The sequence below is a fragment of the Armigeres subalbatus genome, chromosome 1 (genome assembly GCF_024139115.2).
Source record: "Armigeres subalbatus isolate Guangzhou_Male chromosome 1, GZ_Asu_2, whole genome shotgun sequence".
In the NCBI taxonomy this organism is placed as follows: domain Eukaryota; kingdom Metazoa; phylum Arthropoda; class Insecta; order Diptera; family Culicidae; genus Armigeres; species Armigeres subalbatus.
In genome coordinates, this window is record NC_085139.1 from 97,939,918 (window position 1) to 97,954,441 (window position 14,524).

Consider the following 14,524-nt stretch of genomic DNA (forward strand, 5'->3'; position numbering starts at 1 on the left):
TTTCACGTGTTGGGAGTTTCACGACATATCTGCCATCCTCGTTGCGACGATACGTGTTCCGAAATAATTCCTCGCATTCATCCTCTTCTCCGGTGTGGACAGGAATTTCATCAACCTCTTCAATCTGCCAGAAACGTTTAATCGTTTCGTTAAGCGATTCAACAGCAACACAATTTATTTGCTGGATATTCACGACAGCCGGCATCTCATCTCGGATCTCTCCGGCTACTATCCATCCCAATTCAGTTTCACGCAGCTCTGGGAGGCCATCAGCAAGAATAATATGCCCAATCTTCAACAATGCAAAGAAGTGGCTCATTCCAATCAATAAATCTACTGCCGCGGGTACATGGAAGTTTGGATCCGCCAATCGTATGTTAGAAGGAATGTTCCAGTGAGAAATGTTGACTGATCTACACGGCAACGGACTAGTAATTGTTGCAGTGACTAAGCATTTGAGAGTCGTTTTATAATCACTGCATAGCGAGTGGAGACCAACATCAACCAGACAATTGGACTTACTGCGTGCAGAACTGACACCAACAATGTCAACATTCACTGGAGTTCCCGTGCACCCTAGCTTCTTGAACATTGAAGTGGAAATCAAGTTTGTTTGAGCCCCGCAATCTAGAAAGGCCCTGCACGGAACTGTACGACCTGACCTGTCAATCAGATTCACCATAGCTGTCAGCATCAACACATTAGGAAGTGCAACACCTTGTGCACACGAGGAGGATACTGTAGTCGATTGTGCAGGTTCACCACATGAGGACTGGGGAACATCAGTGACAGGTTTCTGAATAACGTCGTTAGGCTTCTGACCAGAAGCGGTAGTTGAGTTTATGCTTTCAACAGTTTTCCTCCCATCATCGTGCAGCAAAGAATGGTGCCGCTTACCACATTTTGAGCACCGGTTTTTGGATGAACAATCAATGGAATTATGACCACGACGAAGGCAGTTGAAACATGAGCGAGATTCCTTGACCTTACCAATTCGCGCATTCACTGATAGTTTACGAAAATCAGGACACTGGTAACTGAAGTGAGATTTACCACAAAATGACAAGACTCATTAGCATCCGAAGTAGCAGCATGGATCTTAACACTGGCAGGTTTCATGCCAACATGGGAAGATTTTCCAGGTAGTGGTTTAGCGGAAATTGATGGATTGTCTACTTCACACCGCTCCAAAACGCGGCACTGATCTTTGAGAAACAATAACGTTTTATCCAAATCGGGCAAGTCGCCATGGTTAAGAGTGCGTTCCCACTGTTTACGCGTAGAAGGGTCAAGACAAGAAACCAATATTTTATTGATAATCAAACCAGCAGTTGTACCCACCGGCTGCTTCATGAATTTTAATCCTCAATGTTTCTGGTACAAGTATCAACCAATTCCCTCAATTCCTTGTGGCATTCCCTATTCATTTTCTTCATTCCCAAAAGTTCGGAGATATGCGTATCAACGATGATACGAGGATTTTCGTATCGCTCGGTCAAAATTTTCCAAGCATGTTGGTAATTGTTGTCTGCCAATGTTTTGGAATCAATAATTCCGGAAGCAGCACCTATCAAAGACTTTTCCAAGTGATGTAGTTTGATTGTGTCGGAATCTGAACCCTTCCCAACGATGTCCTCAAACATCGCTTTGAAACGAGGCCAATTTTCGTATTTCCCATCGAATGTGGGAATGGGAGCTCTCAGCGGTACTTGCTGAACAATTATACTGGAAGAGCCAGTCTGTTGCAATGGCACATTAGAGACGCGAGGAACCTTTTGCAATGATTCCATCAAACCCTCCAAGCGTACAAGTGCTTCTGTATGAAGCTTATCGAATTCATTTAATTTCTCATCTTGCTCGTCAACTTTTGTTGGAGGAACAAGTCGCAAAACTTCTTTGTGCAGCGTAGTGTATTCGGCATAATGCGTTTCGAGCTTCTTGGAAAAAACTTTCAAAAGAGGGAGACTCACCTGAGAAGGGTCGTCTTCCGCATTTTCCAGTGCGTTGGATATAGCGGTGACCTTACCCTTTACCTGTCCGCGCTGATGGATGGCCTGCTTCGCTTCCTCCATGGTTGGTTGCTTCTTGGGTTTGAACGGCGAATGTTCCACTGGCATTGAGATTTTATCGCTACGGGTAGAGCGGTATACACTTTGGCACTTTTAGTTTCTTGTAGGTCAGTATGACTGTCTCACTGTACACTTTTTCGCTGGTAAAGTTCGACTGTTCCAAGTCACTGTTCTGATAATCGCTTTCTTATAGCACTTTTAGTTCACTTGAGTTCTTCACAGGACTGTATTCACTTTTCACTCACAAATCCGGTTCCGTATCACTTACAAATCCGGTTCCGATGGACCAAATTATGTTGGCTCATTGCCAACAAGGGATCGATACAGGTTGGAGGCAGTCACTAACAACACAGCCCACTGCTGGTCGCTGGCGACTACCGCACACGCACACTACTAATGATGACGACGCAGCTATGCCGGCTCACTGCCAGCACCTATTGACCGGCACACTGCCGACCAAACACGATGACGTCACCTCACTACCCACTGCTTGAACCCAACGGTTGGTCCACTGCCAATGTTGGGTAAGCGACGACGAAGACGATGAGGTTGTGCTGGCTCACTGCCAACACACGAATGCACCGCACCGCAGGTACTGCCGTCTCAATGCTGATCGTGTCGGCCTCCGTACCGTACGATGATTGGAAGCAGTCGGCTTGCTGCCAACACAAGCACGAATGACGACGATGCAAGCCGGTACGCTACTGACGCTGCTGTTGAGATGGTCGACGAAACCACACGAACGATGGTCCACAGCACGATAAAATGGCTTCTGTTCGCCCAGTGGAAAGCGTCGCTTATTTTAATTAACTCTTAAAATAAGCTCTGAAAAGAGCTACTAATTAACTCTTCCATTAAGTGAGCGAGCTAATCCACTGGTTGAACGAAGGAACTAGTAATGGCTTCGGCGTGGCACTGGAACTGTTCCGACCGAACTGTTGGACCGATTGGCGAAGGGGTTCTTCCTCGGGTTGATGACAAAAAACTCCGGCTTTTCACTTCTGGTTTTTATTCCGCACACTTTGAGGTACAATTTACGAATGAACAAAATCTGTTTCTTACATCTACTTTTATAATAATTTGGATACAAAAAAAAAGTACATTTGGGATTGATGGCTTATTTTGATTGGTCGTCGTAAGTGAGCTTCTGATTGGCTCCTCGGTCGCTCTTCGATGGGATGATGCTGTCGACTGTACTTTTCATCACGGCTTGCGAGGCATGACGGCGTCGGCATTCATGTTGGGCTGATTGGAGTCGCAGTTGCCTCGGCACCTCCAAAAATGGCAACGTGTAAATACTGCACGTCGAGGAGCGATGACTGAATGATTGACGCTATAGAATGACGTCATGGGATTTTTCGCTAGAGCGAACAGGGAATCCTAAATCCGCTAGCAAGTTTTGCGCACTGGCTGCCATCTTGATTCTGTGTACACTACAATATTTGCACATTAGACAATCATATAAAATTTATCTGATTATGAAATGTACCAAAGCATATGATTTTTCAGATAACATCAATTAGAGATTCAAATCATTTTCATAATGTTACCTTTTAGTTCTTAATCAAGTATCTGATAGGTGTTATTGGACTCAAATAGAATTGATTAAATAGATATCATGAGATGGGTATTATATTTTTCATATAAATTTAATCATATTTATTGGTTCAGTGTAGGCAAGATATGTTCATATGCTGCACATCCCAGAGTAACAATCTGTGAGAAGTTAGATACTGGTTAGGGTCTGTTAGTTATGCTACGGTTCGAAAACATAACCATTTTATGCTTTTATGCTGAATCCATTTTTTTTTCAATTTTGACAGCTTGTTTCGTTTCACTTCGCTGGCCGGCTTCGGTGCACAGATACCAAAGAAAAACAAAGTATAATAAAAAGTGTTAGTTTCTCGCGGATTTCGTGCGCTTCACAGAATAAAATAATTAAAGTTAAAAAAACACCCCAATAAAGCATCCTCACGAGGAAGAATGAAGCTCTACTCAGCAACTATTATCACTTAGTGGTAAAATTGGATTGGAATAGTCGAAGAAAGGGAACTAACTTCTGTTTTATGTATTTGATTCTAGGTAAGAGGAAAGTCCTGCGGACGGCGGAAGCAAACATACGCCTAGTTAAAAAGCTGAGCGGGAATGTTATTGCTGGCAATTCATTTTAATGAGACGTCCGCTGGTTTTAACCAGCCAGTCCGCAAGCTGTTGATGTCCGCTAGAGTGGATAATAATGGTTGCTGTGGATTACAGTAAAATTAAGCTGACGATGGATGGAGACAGCAGCTTAAGCAAGCTGCTGAAGTTGAAAAAGAGTTCATATCTGAGCGTGATCTCGGCTACTAAGCGGTGACTAAGCCCCAGATCGTGGTTTCGATCTTTCAGGTGAAACAGCACTGGTGTTTAAAGAATAAACGGATGTGGACGATGCAGTAGTGAAGGAGTTGGTGCTATGCTGTGGAAACAGTTGTAGGAACATTTTCCATCGGAAGAACGTCCCGTGTTTAAACATATTCCAAAAGCTTAATTGACTGAATGTTCGCTGGAAAAAGTATTTAACGATTGGTGGAAAGTCTGCCACAATGAGTGTTCAGGTCGGGGGTGAGAAAGACGCTGAATTCAACGATACAGTTGAAATTTGCATGGAATGGATGGATGGAAAAAGAAGAAAATTGTAACAATAATTATAATTTGTAATTCATCGGGGAGTACTTAGACGAGTGATTTTCATCCGGTATTGCTCCGACTCATGGCCATATCCAGCATCAGCGTAATGGTTCGAAAAGTGAAAATCAGTTTTTACAGATTGCCATGCGGCGTTTGAATTTCATTTATTTTGCTAATCTGGGAGATTCGCGGCGATCTAAATCTTCAGACGGAGCTGTCGGCGTATGCGTATTTGATGTACTGGCCATGGATTGCATGAGTTATGACGCGTTGATAATAGTTTACACCAGTTCAAAGCAAGGTCTACGATCGAGACATCAAATTGTTCATCAAGGCACCCAAGCAGTCAATTTCGGTGCGGAGATACGGTTCGAGAAAAGACTTGAACAGCAGTTTGGTGAGCAATAAACTGAACCTGGTTCAACAGAGTAGCAAACAGCCGGTCAGCCGTATGGAATTTTGGGAGTCAACAGATTTCTATGGATTAAAGTTGTTAATTTTCAGGCTTTAGAAAGCTAAAAAATACATTGTTGAACTACTTGTAACATTAGTAAAATTAAACCTGCAAATTGGTATTGACCGCGAAAAGTTTCACCGCGGAATGGTATACCGCCAAATAATATAAACCGCGATATTATGCTGAACGCGAAGTGGTAGACCGCGAACTGGTACACCGCGAAATGGTTAACCGCGGAATGTTTTACCGCGAAATGTCGTTCAATCGCCCCAATTTTGCATAGCCTTTTCTCAGTTGGACATAATCAGCCCCATTAGAAAAATACTCAAATTACGGTAGACATGGCGGTTGCTCTGCAGCATGGTGATTCCTCAGAAGCTGTTGGACAGGCAAATCAACGAAGGTGTGCATCGGATGATGGGAAAGCTGCTTAGTAGCTTGGAATTGAGCAGTGTTATTCTGAACTTTCAAAGTCGGAAACTTGTAAATGTAATATTTAACTTTTAAATAATGGATAATGATTAGTAATAGGAAACCTCTACTCATTTTTCCAGCTATTAACGTATTAACTATATGTGCTTGTCCGTTTGACGCAACACGTAATGTTCGCCAAAATGCCAAGCCGTTCCTGAGCATGACTTTCGCCTCTGCACTGATTCACGTGAGGCAAAACTGTGACAAGTTCATGAAACTGTAATTAGAATCCATCCAGGAAGCCAAAGTACCAAGGCACTCAAAATGCGGAATATGTGGACAATTTTGAAGAGTTAGCTTTTGTGGCCAGTGGTACCTAATACTAGTGAAAGAAATTTCCGAGTACCCAGCGTATATCTCAGCGCACGCAATGGATCACACCAAAACACCCCGCCAGGTGCAAAATATAAGCTATCATAGAATGCACACGTTTCTGTCGCAGATGATGGTTGGTGTTTTGGAACAGCTGAGAAAGAATGCGAAGGTGTGCTACAATGATGCCCTGAAGGCATACGTGACGAAGTATTTCGGTAGACCAGTGGAAAAGTTGAACGTGAGTATTTTTAAACAGTTATTTAATAAAAACAAACAAGTAATGTTTTTTTTTTATTTGCAGCAATTCTTCGTAGGTTTTCAACGAAAAGTTTATTAGGGTGTGAAGGAAATGGAAATCAGCTACAAAAGCAAGTCAGCTACCAGCTACTCAAAGCAACTTTTGCGTAAAGTAATCAGTATCCGGCACGGGAAGTAAAGAGAGGCCCAGAGCAGTAGAGCACGTATACAATAAGGAGAAGAAACATCTTTGCCAGGAGGAGAACCTTCTACAGGTCGTGTGGTGTGCTATGTAAGAAGAGTATTAGCATTATGTGGTTGATTGAGGTGGTATGTATGTATATTCCATCTATTGATTGATTTAACTATAAATACCCACAGGAAACCTTCTGGGATTGATCTTTCGGAGATTCTGTTCCTTCAGAGATTTCCCCTAGAGTTCCTTCGAAGATTCCTGCAGGAGTTTCTTCGGAGACTCCCCCAGAGATTCTTCAGCAGTTACTTACCAGGAATTTCTCCGGAGATTCCTACAGGAATAACCACTACAAAAGTTCAATGAAATGGACGCCGTGGTTCATCCCGAACAAAAAAAAATTCTTCGGAGATTCCTCCAGGAATTCCTACTGATATATCTCCAGGAACTGCTCTATGAGCTCCTTTTCTCCAGTAGCTCCTACAGAGAATCTTCCAAAAATTCACTCAGAGATGCATCCAGGAATTACTTTGGAGACTCCTGCAGGTATTTTTACTGAGATTACTTCAGGAGTTTTTCGGAGATTCCCCCAGAAGTTCCTTTGGAGATTCCTGCAGGAATTCGTTCGGAAATCTCTTCAGTTCTTTCGGAGATTCCTCCAGCCCGAGCAGGAGAAATTACCTCAATAATACCTCATTCTATTATTGATACCATACTCTGTTATGAACTAGCCTTGCATAAGAGGTGAAATACCAAAAAATAATTCCAAAAATTAATATGCTCAATATTCTGTTATTACAAAACCAAACGCATCACAAATTATTATGCTATGCCTAAAGTATTTTGTATATAAATTTTTGGTATTTTACCTCTAATGCAAGGCTAGTTTTTAACAGAGCATGGTATCGGAGATTCCTCCAGAAGTTCGTTCGGAGATCTCTTCAGTTCTTTCGGAAATTTCTCCAGGAGATCCTTCGGTGATTCCTCCAAAAAATCTTTAAGAGACTTCTCCACTAGTTACTTCGAAGATTCCTCCGGAGATTCCCACAGGAATTTCTTCAGAAGTAATTCCTAGGAGTTACTTCGGCTACTCCTCCAGCAATTCCTACTGAAATTTCTCCAATAGTTTCTTCGAAGATTCCTTCAGGAATTCCTCCGGAGATTAATCCAGCAGTTCTTTCAAATATGCATCCAGGAATAACATAGGAGATTCCACAATGAATTACTACTGAGATTTCTCCATGAGTTCCTTTTCTACAGAAATTCCTTCGGAGATTCCTTTAGCTCGTCTACAAATCTTCCTTTAGAGAATCCTTCAGGAATTCTTTAAGAGATGCATCTAGGAATTACTTCGGAAAATCGCTCTAAACATTTATCCATGATGTTATCTGAAATTTAACAAAAAAATTTTTTAGGATTTTTTTCCTTTGGAGATTTCTGCAGGAGTTCGTTAGGAGATCTCTTCAGTTCTTTCGGAGATCCCTCTTGAAGTTTCCTCGAAGATTCCTCCAGAAGTCTCTTTTGAAGAAAAAAGCTTATAAGTTATAATGTTCTGAAAACTCATATGTGAATATGTACATTATGTGGAAGATATTTATTTGAAAATTCTTTAAGAGATTCCTCCAGTAGTTACTTCGAAGATTCCATCGAGATTCTTGAAGAGATCCCTTAAGGAATTCCTTCGGATATTCATGCACGAGTTCTTTTGGAAATTCTTGCAGGAACTCCTTGAGAGATTGCTCACGGAATATCTTCTTCAAGGAATTCCTTCAGAGATTGCTCTAGGCAATCATCCAGGAATTCTTTCAGAGAATCTCTACAGAGATTCATCCAGAAGTTCTTCCGCAGACTCATCCAGGAGTTCATATGCAAATTCCTCCAGGACTTCCTGCAAGAATTCATTAGGAGATTCTACCAGGAGTTGCTTAGGAGATTCTTCCAGGAGTTCCTTCTGAGCCTTCACCAGAAGTTCCTTCGGAGATTTCTGCAAGAATTTCTTAGAAGATTCCTCAAGGAGTTCTTTCGAAAAAATCTTCCAGGAGTTCTCCTGCAGAAATCTCTGAAGAAACAGCTGGTGCAAACTTCGAAGTAACTCCTGGAGGAATCATCGAAGGAACTCGTGGAGGAATCTCCTAAGGAACTCCTGTAGAAATTTCTGTGGCAATCTCCGAATGAATTCCTGGATGCAGTTCCGGAAGAATCCTTGAATGAATCTCCGAAGAAACTCCTGAAGTCTTTTCTTTCTCAAAAGGATATCCTGTAAAAATCACCAAAGGAACTCCTAGAGGAATCTCTCAAGAAATTCCTAGCGAAGTCTCTCAATTCTTGGAGGAATCTCCGAAGGAATTCCTTAAGGATTAATTTTCTGGAGTTATCTCAAAAGCATTGCCTAGAAAAATATTCCAGGAATTTCTGGAGGAATCTCCTGAGAAACTCCTACTGAAATATCCGAAGGAACTCCTAGAGAAATCTCCGAAGGAACTCCTGCAGGAAGCTTCCAAAGAACTTATGGAGGGATCTCCGAAATAATTCCCGGAGGAATCTCCGAAAGAACCCCTGTAGGGAATCCCTAGAGGAATCTCTTAAAGAATTCCTAAAGGCTTTTCTTCTTCAGAAGGATTTCCTGGAGGAATCCCATAAGGATTTCCTAGAAAAATCTTCCAGGAATTCATGGAGGAATTTCCAAAGGAACTCCTGCAGGAATCTCCAAAGGAACTTCTACAGGAATCTTCGATGAAATTCCTGGAGGAATTTCTGAAGGAGCTCATTTAGGAATCTCCAAAGGAACTTCTGCAGGAATGCTCGAAAGAACTTATGGAGGCATCTCCGAAGGACATCTTATAGGCGTCTCCGAAAGAACTCATCGAAGAATATCTGAAGGAACTGCTGAAACAATCTCTCAACGAATTCCTGTAGAGATCTCTAAAGCACTCCAAAGGAATTCCTGGAAAAATCTCCGAAGATACTCTTGCAGGTATCTCCGAAAGAACAGTTCCAGGAATCTCCAATAGAACTTCTTCTTTCTTTGAAACAACTCCTGGAGCAATCTCAGAACGAATTCGAAGAGAAATCTCAGAAGGAATTCCTTGAAGAATCTGCGAAGGAATTCTTTGAAGAAGGAAGTACTGCATTTGTTCTCCAAGGAACTTCTGAAGGAATCTCAGTTGGAATTCCTTTGGGAATCTCCGAATAAATTCCTGGACGCTACACCGAAAAAAAAAATGGATGAATCTCCGAAAGGATTCCTTAACATATCTTCCAGGAATTCATGGAAGAATCTCCAGAAGAAAATCTTATGGAGGCATCTCCGAAGGAACTCTTATAGGCGTCTCCGAGGAATCTCCGAAAGAACTCCTGGAACAATCTTAACGAATTCCTGTAGAGATCTCTAAAACACTGCAAAGGAATTCCTGGAAAAATCCCCGAAGATACTCTTGGAGGTATCTCCGAAAAAACAGTTTCAGGAATCTCCAATAGAACTTCTGGAGAAATCTTTGTAAAACAATTCCTGGAGCAATCTTAGAAAGAATTCCAAGAGAAATCTCAGAAGAAGAAGAAACTCCTTGAAGAATCTGCCTTTGTCTCAGAAGGAACTTCGGGAGGAATCTCCTCCCTTAAGACGGAACAGATGATGCAACCTTCGAAGTAATTCCTGGAGGAATCATCGAAGGAACTCTTGGAGGAAACTCCCAAAGAACTCCTGTAGGAATTTCTGTGGCAATTTCCGAAGGAATTCCTGGATGCCGCTCCGGAAAAATCCTTGAAGGAATCTCCGAAGGAACTCCTCTCAGAAGGATATCCTGGAAGAATCTCCGAAGGAACTCCTAGAGGAATCTCTCAAGAAATTCCTAGCGAATTGTCTCAATTCTTGGAGGAATCTCCGAAGGAATTCCTAAAGGATTGATTTCCTGGAGTTATCTCATAAGGGTTGCTTAGAAAAATTTTCCAGGAATTGCTGGAGGAATCTCCTGAAAAACTCCTGCTAGAATCTCCGAAGGAACTCCTGCAGGAATCTTCGAAGGAATTCCTGAAGATACTCGTGTAAGAATCTCTGGAAGAACTCCTGGAGAAATCTCCGAAGGAACTCCTGCAGGAAGCTTCCAAAGAACTTATGGAGGGATCTTCGAAGGAATTCCCAGAGGAATCTCTAAAGGAATTCTTGGAGGAATCTCCGAAAGAACACCTGTAGGAATCTCCGAAGAAACTCCTAGAGAAATCTCCAAGGAATTCCCGGATAAAAAATATCATTAAAATATCGTTAATTTTATTGTTACAACACCATTTAAAACATAATTTTTACCATTGAATATAATGGAATTTTGACAATACATATTGTCAACATATTGTCAGATTTTCTGGATATGATACACTGCGCGGCGTTTGTAATGTTCCCAAATGGGTACTTGCACAAAACTTCACGCGGCTAATGACTGTCGAAAGGTACGGACGCACCAAACGATACACCGCAATGCTATTCACTCATAAGAATCAAGTAAACGGGGTGCAGAAAGCGCGGCGGTACCTATCATGAAGGGTGCAATTTTGCGAAAATCAGGCAATATAGATAGAAACCTGTGAAAAATGTAAATTATAAAATAATGTCAGTTTTATTAGAAAAAATACGTCTAGAAAAAAAGAAAAAAAATACCTGCATCAGTTCTTATTATATCCCGTTGGTGAGATTGACCAATGGTAGTCACTGAACGATCTTGAATCAGTGACCAGCAAGCATCAGTATTTTATTTATCATAAGCTTCATTTCTGTAAAGGAACAAGGATACATGTTACCAGGTATGTCATCAGGTATTATGATGATAAAATTTTCATTTATTTTTTGTTCGGGATGAGCATTGAACTTTTGTTGTATAAGATTACGATTACCGATGGTGAGTATAAACCGTTTGTCAGCGCAGTATCATTACTTGACACTTTACCGGTCGCTACTAAACGCGCTGCCAAAACAGTAGCGCAGCTGACAGGTGACCAAATTTGAACAGCGCTACTTTTTGATGAACTATCAAACGTCGAACGTCACCGATACGGAATGCAGCCACCAAAATGATAACCGAAAATACCGAAAATAGTGACCGATGCGAGAAAGAGTGACTAATCTAAAATGACAGTACAGTGAGGGTGATCAAAATACTCGCGCCCAGTAATGATGCTCTAACGCGGTCTAACACTTTAGATACTTACCATGGTACAGAAGCCATAGTGATCTACCGCTTGCCCAGCACAAGAAACTGTAATGAAAGAGACACTTTCTGCACCATACAGTTTCATTATTTTCATCTCTTCACTAATTATAAGCAAAACTGTACACGCTCAAATGAATCTAGTCATTCTCCGAGTAAAACGATAAGCAAAAGTTTTTGTTCCCTTTCATTTTTTTGAAATGAAATTTTTATTGCATAACATTTCTAGACCTGCAACAAGACCTGCATAATGAAAATATATACTTGAGAATCGGTATAAAATTTTTATGTATTTAACAAACAAAGCTATTCCCGAATAAAATGAAATTATACAACTATTTTTCAACTTATCGTTTTTAAATTATACAAAATTATTGTTGAATGTTTTATGCAATCATACGAAAAACCGTACGTTAATTATAGTATGAATGATATTTACGATAGCCCTTATAATATTTGGGTTTTGGATGATACATTGAATGGGTTGTTAAGTATCGTTACCATTCAAAAACATCAACTTTTCCATGTATTTTTGCAAAGCAATTTTACCATGAATAATTAGTTTATCTTCAATTTTGTTTCATGCGATCATTCGGTGTTTGATAATATTCAACAAAAACGATCAATAGTACGATTTTTTGACGATTCGACTGTTAATCCAAATCAAACGCTGTACGATAATCATTTAATGATACGATTACTGTATTATACTATGTATATTATTTAACCACTCTCTATGGTGTACATTTTACATTTGCGTTCTTTTTTCAGTTAAAAAGTTAATAATAAGCCAACACTATAAACATGTTCTATTATTTTTCATTTATTTTCGTTTATTGCCTTATATAGATTCTCTACGTCCTTCAAAATAATTGAGGAATTCATTAATAGCAGTCAATAAGAACAATATTCGTCTAATAGTACCTACAGTGAACGGATGATCTTGTCACGGTCTCCTCCATTATCGAAGGTGGAAGGCGGGATACTTTGATATGCGTTTTCAGGATCATTTTAGTGTACGGATGTACACTCAACAACTTTACCTGTGAATTATTCATTTCATTTCATTTATTTAGTTAACATCTAAACCTGTGAATTATATTTAAAGAATTAATCCATTTAGTGGAAATATAATGGGAATCATAAATCATGATTTATTCGCGATAATGCTTTCTTCTTGTTCTACCATAGTAGGAGTACAAATTCGACTGATTTAGTGGCAGATGAAAAAATACCACCGACGAAATAATACTGTACATAAATTTCAATTGGTCTGTTTAGTCGCAGTCTTGGGCCACCTTGGGAGCAGCTGATGGATATCTATTCTTAACATTCTTTTGTTTTTCAAGATAAGCACCACTCTTGCTCTAACGTGAAATACCTAGTAAAAAGTTATTTAAGATATACCAAAGATTATCAGCAGAATGGAGGTATGGATAACATCTAAGGGACCAATCACTACCAACTGACATCGGTCCAATAATTGGAAGCGATAGGTCATGTCGCAATACAATTGTTTTGGATGCGTTTGATGGATTTCTGTCAAACGCAACGCAACCGTATCCTTCGTGCGGAAATCTTTAATATCTCCATCCGGCATCCTGACACAATCGTTAGCATACTGTTCAATCAATACTTTAGATCGACGATAAGAACCAAGTAAAATGGATACGTTTGCGTACGTTTAGAAAGTATTTCCATGCGAAAACAGTCAAAACGTACGCAGTCGTTTCCGTTCTGCTTGCCGTTTCTGGGTCTTGAAGTTCTACACGCGGAACACCGAAGGTTGTTACAGATTCTTACCTTCCCAAGATTTACAAGCACTGTTCGAAGTGGTGTATTACCGGCATACGAGGCGGTGAAATTACCGTTAAGTCTTCCCGCGTATTCGATGAAACCCGATGACTCTGGAAATAAACATAAATGGGAGAAATATAATAAAAGATTCCCTTTCCTTTTTATATAGACATAATGAAGCTACTACTTACATGCATTGGCTGTTTAAGTTTTGGGTTCCCCTGCAAAATCTTCACCGGCATCGAGAGAAAAAAAACTGTTTTGGCAAAAATGTCACAAAAAATTATTACACTGAAAATGGAAAAACCTCGGAAAAACTTCATTATATGCAGTCGGGTAATGAAATTATATCATGTATGATTTTTTTTCCCACAGATTATTTTTCATTTCCCATTCTGGTAATCATTACTATCACATGTATGATCTGTCAATAATTATATATGATTAGGTCGATAAAAATATTAATGATATTATTGTACATGAATCGTACAGCTTATAATGATCACATGCCGAATGGAAAACTTATAATTTTACCCATTCAGTCTACAATTTATTTCTATGCGGGTTGTAATTTTATTGTTTTCAATTGTTATTTCATCAATATAATAAACCCATGAAATATTCCACAATTATATTAATTCAATAACATTAGACGGATTTCCAGATCATCCAAACCGAATACTTTTAAAATTTGTTTAGTTTTTGGATGAGCAATACTAAACATAAGCGAACAATAAAAATATAATAGAATATATCGGAAACATTTAAATATATTGTTATTTTAATGTACGTACAATAAAGATCTTTTACAACCGTGAACATTTTACAATAAGCATACAATAGTTTGTAATATTTGCCACACAATCTATTGTATTTCAATGGGTTATGTCATACAAGTTACTGTAAATTTTTATCCGGGTTCCTAGAAGAATCTCAATTCTCGGAGGAATCTTCGAAGGAATTCCTAAAGGATTTTTTTCTTCAGAAGGATTTCCAGGATGAATCTGAGAAGGATTTTCTAGAAAAATCTTCCAGGATTTCCTCGATGAATCTCCGAAGGGACTCCTGCAGGAATCTCCAAAGGAACTCCTACAGAAATCTCCGAAGAAATTCCTGC

The 14,524-nt window shown here is 39.9% G+C and overlaps 1 long non-coding RNA gene and 1 pseudogene across 1 annotated transcript; one reads left to right on the forward strand and one right to left on the reverse strand.

Moving 5' to 3' along the window:
• Positions 1-4,985: 4,985 nt before the first annotated feature.
• On the forward strand, positions 4,986-6,530 carry LOC134206368 (exocyst complex component 1-like; annotated as a pseudogene).
• Positions 6,531-12,454: 5,924 nt separating this feature from the next.
• LOC134226874 (uncharacterized) lies at positions 12,455-13,663 on the reverse strand. The gene is made up of 3 exons (XR_009983574.1): positions 13,599-13,663; positions 13,414-13,517; positions 12,455-12,653 (listed from the first exon to the last, which is right to left on the reverse strand). It is a non-coding gene; the product is annotated as an uncharacterized LOC134226874 (long non-coding RNA).
• Positions 13,664-14,524: the final 861 nt, after the last annotated feature.